The sequence below is a fragment of the Rhamphochromis sp. 'chilingali' genome (genome assembly GCF_963969265.1).
Source record: "Rhamphochromis sp. 'chilingali' genome assembly, chromosome: 7".
NCBI lineage: Eukaryota > Metazoa > Chordata > Actinopteri > Cichliformes > Cichlidae > Rhamphochromis > Rhamphochromis sp. 'chilingali'.
The window spans coordinates 22424505-22437227 of record NC_137934.1 but is presented as its reverse complement, the minus strand read 5'-3'; positions in this window follow the sequence as shown (position 1 = coordinate 22437227).

The following is a 12723-nucleotide window of genomic DNA, read 5'->3' as shown; positions in this document are numbered from 1 at the left end:
ATGACATTTTCAGGCATCTACATGCACAGTTAGTTTAATTTGTTGGTTTGGTGTATTTATTTAGATTAGGTGTCCCTCTGACCCTTTGCTCACTGTTGATCAGGCTTCAGAGTGAGAGGTCTACATGGTAGTGTGAGACGCCCTCATTTTAAGGGTTTCTTCTTCTTCTCACAAGCAGGAAGTGTTATTGTTTTGTGTGTTCAATTGACAGAAGAATAAAAACTTGGCACCAAAAGGAAGGAAATTTGTTTTTGGTTGATTATTTTTTCTAAGCAATATATCTTATTGCATAGCCTGTTTACTTCCCCTTAAATGGTGCAACATTTCTAAGGAGAAATTTGTGAGTTGAAAAACTTGCCGAATCTTCTCTGTCAATTTTCAAAGAGCTTATTCTGTGACCAACAGAAAAGCTGATTGAAGAATGGACTGCCGTCCCACAGCAATGTGTGACCAACCTGGTGACCAGCATGAGGAGGAGACCTCAATCATCCAGTCAATTAAATGACACCAAACAAGAGACAGTAGCAGAATAAAAAAAATAGTTGACCAAACAGAAATTTTCTCACTTTTCGTGCTGATTTTTCAGAACAACTCTTTTTTTAAATTGCATAGTGGTGAGAGACGGGTGGAGGGCATGCAGCAAAGGGCCATAGGTCATACTCGAACATGGCCGCTGTGGCCATGCAGTATTTGGTCACCTGTTCACCCACTGAGCTAAACTGGCACTTGTGGAACAAATCTGTTGTGGAGCTAATGATGTGGCTAATTTAATCACAACATGTTCTTTGGCATGTGTGCTTTCATGCACTGAGTTATGATATAAAAGAGCGAACAAGTGGTCAGCCCCATTGGCCAACCAGCAAGGTAACCGTTGTTAAGGGTTGGTGTTAAGGGGTTTCCCATCGTAAAAATCCATCTACTTGCTCACCTGGAAATTGAGAAAAGCTCACATTGGCAGTGATTATGTTGCCTGTATTTGCTTGAAGTTGCAAAATTTTAATCCCCCTTTGTGGTCGCTGGTTGCCATGTTGTTGTGAATAGCTTCTGGTGTGTATACACCTCAGTCCTATTATTAGCAGCATTATTCAGCCTGATTGACATGAGAATATGTAAAATGTCCAAGAAGACATCAAGACCATGTAAAATAAAGATCAACAAAATTAGCATTACAGCAAACACTCGATGTTGTATAACCATCGACAGACTGTCTTTTCCCAACACCCAGTCTTGGTTGAAGAATCATTGTGCCAATAGTGTCAGCATTACCTTGAACCTTTGATAGAATAAATCTTCCTACCTCTTTCTAGAGGTAACTGTGGCTGCTCATCATTACACCTACATTCTTCCTGTTGTGCCACTTCTGGAGACTCACCTAGAGTGTTTTACCTCAGAGCAGTAGAGAATTCTGGAAACTGGCTTGAGAGTTGATCTAGTCAAAGAATTGGACTTTAGGGGTATTGAAGAAACTGGCCTGACAACTCAGCCTGTGAGACGATTTGTGAATGTGCCTGTGGGACAGTACCAACCTGAGCCTATTTCTTAAAAGACTGAAGACTGGCCTGTGAGAAAAGAGAAATGTGAGTTATTAACCAGTGCAGTACTCTTATCTACTGTCCTTGTAAATGTTTTCATTATTTGCCTGTTAACCATTTCCTGTGTATCTGCCTTTTGAGTCTTTTTGGAAAGCAAATCATAGCAAACTATCAGAGAGAGATAAAAACATGAGGAGTGACTGCAGAAGTCTATTCTTCGGTAAGAACACCTAGCCACATTAAGAAAAGTCTTGACAAAGTAGGCCTTTCAGAGTCTACAACATATAAACAGTAGAGGTGTGTTTTGATTATCGATTTATTGATTAAAATCGATTCTAGCTTGGATAACGTGATATCGATTCATTAAAATCCTGAATTGATTATTTTAATATAAATTTATTTTGCCCAACATGCCAGAATCTCAGGTTAAACCTCACAAATTTTCAACAATCACCAAACAGCTAAAACAGTAAATGAGAGCAGGTACACGGATTCTGCACAAAGACGTAAACACAAAGCACAGACCCGCCGACGGATCAGAATCAGCGAGATGTCGCCTTTCTCACCCGACGGCACGGACACGGTCGGGGCTGAAGGCCGACAGCTCGCTGATTCTGGTGTCTTTGTGTTTACCTCCTTTTTGCGTTAGATTCTGAAGCTGCAGGTTTTTATCTCTCTCCAAACAATATTGACTGAACCAGCAGCAAAAGAAGATCCAAACTATGCTTCACATAAACATCGTCATGAATTCCCTCTGACTTTTGCTGTTTTGCTTCCACACCGATAAAATCAAACTTCATGCACAGCTCTCTCTCTCTCTCTCTCTCTCTGTCTCTTAGTATACTTCATGAACAGTTTCCCGTCTAAAAATCTGTTTTCTGCATCATTCGCTTGCTTGTTACGGACAAGTCTACCGTTGTTTACAGTGCTGTCGGACGCTGTTTTTTTCCTTTTACTTACTTCCGAAAAGAAAGTCTCATTTCTGCTGTTCAATACTGAACAAATTTAAACTTTAAATTATGAAAAATTGCAAAACGCTTAGATCCGTCTCTAATCAAACCTCTGTAATTTTGCTCTGCTTCACATCAGCAGCATCAGATAATGTTCATATGTTGATTAATGGTTTTCCTTTGTTTTTGATCTACTGCAGAATATTTGTATAAAATCCCAGCCTGGGATGGGTACCGGTTCTGACATAAACAGTAGTAACCAGACCGAAAAGCAGTGCACATTTCGGTGCTTTTTTCCCCTGAGATGTCATACACTTTAAATTCTAGCCAATCATTTTACCTTTCCAAGGATAGTAGGCGGGTCCAGGTACGTACGTTCTTTTAGAGCAGAGCTACAGATTAAAAATGCCCAAGGCAAAGCGGTCAAAAGTCTGGCTGTACTTCACAGCAAAAGCTGCAAACTCAGCAGCCTGCAACAAGTGCTTTAAGGTGATACTGTGCAAAGGAGGCAACACCTCGAATCTGATGAAACACCTGGCGACGCATAGCGTTTTTTTAAAAGAAAAAAGGAAAAAAAAAATGCACCGTATTTGACAGCTTGCTGCGAGACCTCACACCGAGCACATCTACTGCGGGTGTGGTGCCTGTTATCGGACCCGGAGTTCGCAACATCCCCCAAGAACCCGAAGATTAGAGCCCTGGCCCCTAGCCCTGTCAGTGTAGCAGAAATGATGATGGATGATGATGACAGCAACAGCCGTTCTTCTCTGGGTGAGTCGCTTAAGGTGAACTAGCAAACACCATCGTAGTTACATGCGGCTGTCTTCTTGTTTGATGGCAGATACTCCCTTCACCCTGGCCAAAAAGACTAAAATAACCAAAGAAAAAGAGGGAAACAGCTAAACATGAGAAGTTTTTGGATAAAGTTTGTGTTTTTTTCCATTGTTTAAGCACTGCTTCCAGCCAAGAGTGATGCCATAAATCCCCTATAGCTGCAGAAAAGGCTAACATTGTTATCTTTTTACAAAAAAACAGCTAAACATGAGAGGTTTTTGGACAAAGTGTGTGTTCTCCATTCTTTAAGCACCGGTTCGAGCACCGTTTAAGCACCGGCACCGTTTCAAAAGTACCGGTTTGGTACTGGTATCGGATAAAACCTAAACGATACCCATCCCTAATCCCAGGCCAGAAAAATCACCTTCATGTTTTTCTGTGTTTTATCCTCAGTTACTTTGACACAAAGGCATCTGCTGTGATATTTACACATTTGATAAAGTCTCACAAGTGTCAGTTTTCTTTTTATAGATATAAAAATATGGAAATGTACTGATGCATGATCTGAATTATAATATTTCTGACTGTCTGAGGCCAAATTTCTCCAATTCGATTCGTCTTGAATCGAATCATGGATTGAATCGATTCGGAACCTTGTGAATCGGAGTCGAATCGATTCTAGAAATCAGTGGTGATACCCAGCCCTAATAAACAGCTTTATGAATGGAAATACAGATGGGTTTACAACAAGGTGCAAATCACAGCTTACACTCAAGAAGAAGGATAGATTAAACAGAAAACAGCTAAAAGAGGTGGCAAAGCCCTGGGGAAGAAAATGAAACCAAGATGAACTTGTACCAGAATCATGGGAACAGAACTGGAGAGAAACGGTTCCTGATCAGACACACCACATCTTCTGTTAAAGTCTGGTGGAGGTGGCATTACAGCATGGACACATGATCTGTGATCTGTACAGAGCTGACTCTCTGCTCAGACTCACCCAAATGCTGCAAAACTCAGAAGAAGGCACTTCACAGGGCACATGGATCCAGCAATAGAAACTCAAGAGTGAATAAAAAAAATGTGTCTTTGTCCAAAGGACATATTTTTTATGGACCTAATTCCACAACTGTGGTGTCACTTGTTACCTACAGCATTTGCACTTCAAAAAATTGTTCCACAAATATACCCCACTGATGCTTAATTGAAGCATTTTCCTTGAGCTAAGCAGACAATTAAGCCTCTTGCTTGAAATTCGTATTCCTAAAATGAAGTTATAGCACTATTTCCGTTTAAGTAAGGACATTGCTTTCATGTACAGTGTCCACCCCTACATTGATCACACCTTCAAACTCATAAAATTAGAATCACAGGTTCCAGAAAAGGTTTGATCGATTAGAGCCTCCTTGGAGAGTGACAGATAGAAGGTGTCTTATTTAAATCTCTGACATTGAGGCTCTGCTGTTCTCTTTGCTACTGAAGTGTGTGGTGTCATTATGCCACGATGTAAAGAGCTCTCCAAGGCCTTAAGAAAAAAAAAAGATTGTGGATCCCTGTTAGTCTGGCAAGAGATTTAAAATGTCCCTTTTGAAATGAGCCATTGCCCTGTGAGAATTCAAATGACAGTCAATTTGTGCTTGTACTTTTCCAGCAAATTCATACTTAGAGCAGACTGTTTAATGTAAAAGGAAGTTTCCAATACCCCACCTTGACTCGCAGGACCTGAGGTAGGTCAATGCCGATTGCTGTCAAAGGGCTTCCTTTGTAACATGGACTGTATATAAAAGATAGATGTAACCACTGTGACAGCAGGACTTTGCAATTAGCATGTTGGGTGCCACTGTGGTTTTTGTTTTTTTCTTGCTAAATAGTCAGCCAACCTTGACTAGCTTTGTTAGCAATTATACAGTTTACTACAGACCACATTATTAGCCAGAGTCCATCAAAAAGTCTCTAAATGGCATGAAAACCACAAGTGAGTTAAGTTTAGAGGTTAAGTTCAGTGACTTGATTTGGCAGAGACTTGGCAAACAGCTATCCCCTCGACACCTTTCAGCTAACTATAGACACCAAAACCAGTTTTTATTGACAGCTTTGCACCTGGCTGTAAGTATTTTATTACTGAAGTTAGGCATTTTAAAGGCTCGATTACCTTCCCATATAAAGAAATAGGAAAAACCTATAAAAGACTTGCATCAGCTTTAGCTTGCTCCATATAGTGAATCATATAAGGCTTATATGATTTACTCATGAAAGTGGCCACTTTCTCATTACTTTCATATATTGTTTTAGGAAGTATCCAAAACATACAAGTTCCATTTATATAATTTTTCAAGGGATCTTACATCTGTTTTCACCCTTGTATGCTTTTCATACAAGTTGTACACAAGACAGATACAAACCTTATAAGATTTTTATATATCTTTTCCATATGGGTTTTCCCCATCCACAGGTCCACTGGTTCCCTTGGGTTCAGATGAAGTAACTTCCATCGTCAGTTGATGGTTACAAGGGTCACATCTGTGTTCCTGTCTGTTTTTTGTGACTGTGAAGACTAGTCTGGAGAATTTACTTTTATCTTATTTAGAATCTCTAGTCTTTGGTAGTCTGGGTTGGTAACCCAGTGACATCTTTATTAGTTTTTCCATTAGTTTTTATTTGTTTTGTCCATGTATAGAATTTAAAAAAATGTTTCAGGAAATGAGGTTTGGCATTTCCTAAAATGTGAAAATGTAAAAAGTGTCTGTGCAGGAACAAACTCCGGTTCCTCTCTAATCATCAGCAAAGCAGAACTGGAACGTCTGTTTAAAGAATGAAAATAATTTTTAAAAGTTTGAAAAAGAGTGAGATCAGTAGCCGTATGCCAAGGCAACAGAGCAATAATTAACCGGCTGTAAAGGGTTAAAAGTAAATACCACAAGAACAGTTAGAGGTGCAGACTTGCTGAAAAAAATTTGATTTCTGAAGAGGAGTGAAGGCTTTAATAAAATGGTAGTCAGGTAAGTAGATACAGATGCACAAGGTTCTCCCTCTGCAGTCATTTTTAACAGTTTATTGCTTGAAACAAAAGGTGTCTTCTTTGTCCAACAAAAGGACAAAGAATGTGAAATATTGCGTGTTATTTGTGTTATATTCAAACTTCTGTCTGATTAGATGTGGACTTTGTAGCTGTCTCCTCTGAGCATTGAAGTTCTGGGTTCAACCCCAGTGCTCGTGGAAGCCTCAGTGATGAGAAAATATTTTTAAACTTGTTATCCAATGAGACGGGGACAGAAATTGACAAGTGATGGACTGACTGAGCACTGCGGAAGAAGAATATTGACTGATTTCGGTGACCACACACTCACACAATTGCACCCATGTTACTGATTGATATCCACACATTACAGAGTAATGCTGTAAGAGGTAATCTGTGGATGTTATTCACCAACCTGATTTTGTGTCAACAGCTCAATCCAGCATGATCCTATGAGATCTTCAGTTTCTACCTTTAGACTTTTGAAGCTTCATTTCAATAATCAGGAATGGTTTTAACGAAGCTGAACATTTTTCCTTAGTTAGTAACAGAAACAACACTAGTTAGTTGTTGTAAAACAACCCTTTACCATTTATAGTAAATTACAGTGTGCATGTATTACAATATCTTACTCTAGGTATTGCAGTATATTGCTATTAAAATGACAAAAATAAATTGGGTGAACCCAAAAGAGGCTAACGGGTTATCGGCAGTACAAACAAACAAACAAGGATGTTTTCTTAAAAAAATACATTCTGCATTAGTCTCTCCTCTTTTTTAATGGTTATACTGTAACACTTATTCTTGTCTGAATTCCCATTTCCCAGGGACAACTAAAGGGCCAGATATGGCCTGCAGCCAGTGAAATGCTCAGGTCTGGTCTAAACTCAGGGGGATCCTTTCCTACTGTCTACCGTTGTTGGACTCTGCTCTGTTACGTAGCTTTGCTTGAGTCTAAATGCCACATAATTTATGACTCTAACTCTGTACTTATTTCAAATAATCTCTAGGCACAGAAAGTAAAATGGGGATACTTAAAAAAATAAAAATAAATGAGGGCATGAGCACCCTTTGGTTTTGAAACACTTAGAGTTTTTTACATTTTGCTCAGAGAAGTTATCACAGTTCCTCTGGAGATTTAGTCAGACTCAATATCTTCATGTAATCTCTTCATACTGGCTCCATATTAATGAGATATGGACTCTGTGGGAGGCACACCATCTGCTGAAGGTATCCTTGGCTGAAGATGAGCTCATTGTCACAATGAACTTGGGACCAATCATATGGCTCAGTGATGGGAATGTCTACCTAAAACTGTAGATTTTAACAGTTACATACTCTTGTGGAGTATGTAACTGTTAAAAGTATGGGAATTTAGCTATGTAAAATTCAACAGGTTTTACTTGTACTTCAGTCTATTCTCTGAATCAAAAACTTCACAGAATGTTGGAATAAAAGTGTATATTCACTGCCATTTGTCTGCAAAAGAAATTAAGCGTTTTAAACATGTGTTTTCGTTCAGAAATACACCGACTTTGATAAGCACTATAAAAATATTTATCGTTTACATGAAAATATCTGACAGTAAATCTCATTGTAACCTGTGCTGATATTAACCATCATGTAAATATCCCATCATCTTCCAGTTCACGGTCCCTTTGGTAACCTGCCAATTAAACCTGGCCGGTCAACCTTCCTGCCTGGTGGAGTGCTGAAGGTCAGATGTTCCCCTGCTGTTACCAAGGTGACACTGACAGACGTCCAGCTCATCACGACTCAGACCACCAGCTGTTTCATTGGCTATTGATACAGGCTGCCGAGCATTTGATTGGCCATCACATGAGCCATTAATTTTTGCAGCGATTGGAGTGTCCCCGCCCATCTGCCTCTGGATGTGCATGTGTTCAACCATGAATGTCCAAGTGGGAGCTTTCAACTGCAGCTGCTTCCATTTCAAACTCTGACACGCATGTACATGCGATATCTGTCAGGTTCACGTCATGTTCAGCGATGCTAACTATTCGTTTTTATCTCTCTGCCCGTCAGATGCTTCAGTGGTCCAACTTGAAGTTAAAGGACAGGGATGTAAGCCACAACTCAGCTGTCTGTCCAACACTTCTTCTCCAAAACAAAAATTGCACTAAACTGTGAGGAGTATGAGGATATGTCAGAATTTTACCAGAATTTGATTACTGAACATGAATTTTCATACCTTTGGGGATTTATTCACTGCTTAGACTCAGGAACTCAATATCAAGAATTAGATCTCAATGAAATACAGCCAAGAATGAGTCCACCCAAGATAATAATGTACTGTCGAGCTCCAAGTGAACAGAGAAAAATGGAACATTTCATACTGTATGGTAATAAGGGACAAATTAGCTCTGTAGTGACATGTCAGTGAACAGCAATAGAACAAGTACAAATTTGTACTTAATCAAATATACTTGAGATACCAAAGTACTCGTTGTACTTTACTATAGAAAAGGACAACAAGGTGTCCAGAGGGCAGGTCCTCCAGGTGTGGACCTGCCCTCTTTCTTTCCCTCCTCTGCCTGTGACGCTTGTAGGGTTAGGGTTGGATTTAGTCTTAGCCACAATCCAAACAGGCAAAAATTGCACAATGTTACATTTCATATCAAGTCTCATGTTATCAAGTTGCATGCAAAGTGACTGAACCCAAACCTGAGTTGCCAATGATCTAGTGGAAAGGCTGAAAAACATCTGCTCTGCAAAATATCATTATATTGATGGAAGACAGAACATCAGTACGGCTAGAAAATGAGTCAAGCTGAAAGGGTAATTAGATAGAGGGCCCATCTGTAGAGGCAGGGAAATGTTAACAGCTAGTTTAAGCTCAATTATGAGAGCCAACTACTTGTGCTGTGTCTGTACTGTAAGGTATGTGCATGTCCAGGTACAGGAAGCGCAACTATGGCTGTACTGCATGCTGGAAGAGTCAGAGGAAGAATATGATTCTGAAAAAAAAATGCTTCATTTTTATTAGCCTGTCTGAAGTAAGGATTCCCACAGGCTATTGCTAATAGTCAAACTCAGCCTTATTACTAGGAGATCAGCTCTTGTCAGTGCTTAAGACTCAGTTGATATTGTTGCTAAATGGAATCACTTTGTGTCAGTTTTAAGTCAGTTTTGCCTTCCTGCAGTTGCTGTGTAGTGGCTGCAAGCCACTTTGCAATCCATCTCCACACCATCAGTGTCAAATCCATCTCTAGCTTCACTGCCAAATTTCAATTTGTCAAAATAAAATAAACATTTTGCAGCATTTGTCCTGACTGAGCTGCGGATTGCACAGAGCAACATGTTTTTTATTTTATTTAGTGATGTATAAATTTCCATTTGTAGCACAACTGATCAGAATTTAAAAAGAAGAGGATCTGGGGAGGAAAGGTGTCCAAATAGCTGATCCTGCATGTTGCTCCTTCCAGTGGATAAACTTGTTTTGTTTGCACTTCCTCTCCCATATTGCTTTAGAATAGTAGCCTGTATTGTAGCGCTCAGTGCGTACACCCTGTCGGACACACACAGTCATTCTGGCATTGCATGGCCAATTAGAGTCCTATTTCAGCCAACTAGATCAAGGTGGAAGACAGCGGGGAAAGGGAAAGAGTGAGCAAGAGAGAGAAGGAGAGAGGGATCTCTAAGTGGGCGGCACACTCTTCTGCCTCAGGGAAGATTGGTGTCAAGTGCAGAGAACACACACACTGGGCAGAAAATGTAATGAATGTGTATCACTTGTTAGGAAGAAAGAAGGTCTGCATGTGTGTGTGTGTGTGTGGTCTCTGCACTTGACACCAATCTAGCAACAGCAGCAGCAGCAACAGCAGCAGAAGAGAAATAAAAAAAGAGAAGCGAGCATGTCGGAGGGAGAACAGACTGTTGAACGCACTGAGTCACTGAAGGTGTGTGATGTATGTCTGGTGGATGCTGTGCCACTGGAACACCGAGCGTAGCTCTATAGCGTGGGGGTTTTGTAGCTGGAAATTTTACTCCCTGCACACCGTCTGGATTACACCGCTCCTTTGATCAGTCACTGCTGGTTTTAGTGACTGAAAGAGCAGCACAGCATTCAAGATGATCAGCTGTTGTCAGCAACTGACTGATCTGGCTTCTGATAGGTCGCTGACCCAGCCAGCAGCAAATCCTTACTGCTTACAGCATTTAAACCCAACAGAAGGGTCCAAGGACATATGGCCTTATGATGGAACCTTTCTGGGTTAATCCTAAAACCTCATTTACGGCTAGTGTCTCTGCTCAGCAGGTTGTGATCTTGTCAAGGCTTCTAGCAATTCAGGGAAAGGAGGTCTTGTAGAAAATACACTTATTTCAAGGTCTTGGATAACTATTATTTGGTGTCTTCATGGGGCAGCTTGCCAAATTACCCAAACACCCCGCAAAAAGCGAGAGGCTGACTTTCACTGCTATCTTGCACCACTCATCTCATCTTTACCTGATATTAAATCTTTATCTGTATGCAATTGTGTGCTTATATTTATATTTAGTCCTGATATTAAAATTTTTATTTCCATTGTGATTGAGTACTGACGCTGTGGGTGCTTTCTTTTATCATTTTTTCCATGCCGCTGCATTACTTTTGTCAGGCTCACGTCAGATAACAGGAGGAGATGAGCTGTTTGACCTTTCAGCTGCTTACATGGTTTTCACCCTGGACTACATGCGTTCACACCTTTCCTCCTGTCTGGATAAGCTATCCTGATGGAGACTGCATACTAATTACACTACAAATTACATCCTAAAAAGTTGCTTTGATTGGTTGAGAATATTTTCTTGAACATGAAAAAACACTCAACCTTTACACACTTCCGAAACCTGTTTGAAAACCCATTTTCATTTGTTGGCTTTTAAATCAGAATGATCTCTGAGTATTTTTACTCAGGTTTCTATGTTTCCTTTCTTATTTTCGGTCATTTTGGCCTCTTCTTTATGTTATTTGATTATTTTAGATGTACACCAGTTTTTTCAATATTTGTTGTTTTGTATATTTATGTCCAATAGAAAAAATTTGACTTGAGCAAAGAAACAGAGCAAAATAAAACAGTAGTGGACTGAAGAGGGGAACTTTTTCTGCAAAGTGTGGGACCTGTTGAGTCCAGAAAATAGATCTGCCAGTGGAGAGGAGTGACTGCAATGGTGTAACTATAATAGAATATATTTTTGGTGCTTAGCATCGACATGAGGTTTTTCTTTCATTAAATCAACTGCAGAACACAATGAGGCTGATATAAAAAAGGGACTTTAATGCATTTGTTCCACCAGGAATACACACTAAAATATGAATGTGTATTTTGGATCCACCAATCCAAAAAAACGAGAAAAAAGTTCCTTTGGATAAACAGTCGGTCACCACTGTAGTTCTGGATAAAACTAATGCTTATAACAAATATTTGATAAGAATGCAGCTAGAGAGATCATCCTAATATCAGTAAATTAATCTTTATCTGTAAACGTAGGACAACCCACAATACCACAATAGTTATGGAAAATAGTTGAAATTGATTATTTCAGTATTTTTACATGATTTATATCAAGTGTTTATCGGATCCTATTTCAACCTCTTTGTGTCTGAAACTAAGGTTTTGATTTTTTTACAGAGCTGAAATTTCTTTTTAATTATTTGAGGTTTTTACTGGGTCCACAGACTCTCTAGGAAAGATGGCCACCATGACATCGCTCATTGGCTAGTGAGTGACATCTTGTTTGACGCTCAGTAACTAAGGTTTGATATCAGACTTGACTGGAAAACAGATGAATACTGCAAACTTAAGCTAAAGCGTCCACCTGCTTTATCCACCTTTTCAACTCCAATGGGGACGTCATGATTTATAAATAAAGTTTTTTCAGTTTTTTAAATTGAGGAAGCTCAATGAGGAAAAGAGTGCAGGGTCAAAGTGCTTGGCTGCAGGCTTCATGTCTGTAAGCCACGCTCATCTTTTCATCAGTCTCAGTTCAAACCCTCAGGGAGATAAGCATCAAGTCAGTTTCCATCTGAAATGAATCGCATAACCTCAAGTCCCAACAAATGGTGTTGGACGTTTACTTGCAGACTGCAAATGGTGGCAACATTCAGGCTTAACAAATGATTAGCGTTCCCAGATGAATTTGCGAGTCCTGCAGGGCTCCCATAGGCTCAAACATGGGATGAAGGCCATTTGTTTTGACTAGTGTCAAAATTAATAGAGGAAATGACACAAAAACTAATGATCCATGAACAGTGTGGCATGAATGTCTCCAGCTCCACCTCACAGACGACACAGACAAACTCCCTCACTCCTCCATCACTCTGCCTTTGGAAACCCTTAATGTTTGCTATTACATCATGTCCCTCCCAGTGCTGCCACACAGCTCATCACCCATGCCTGACCTCAGCTTTTTGAGTGTTTACAGGCCAACACCCTCACAAAAACAAAGGTTT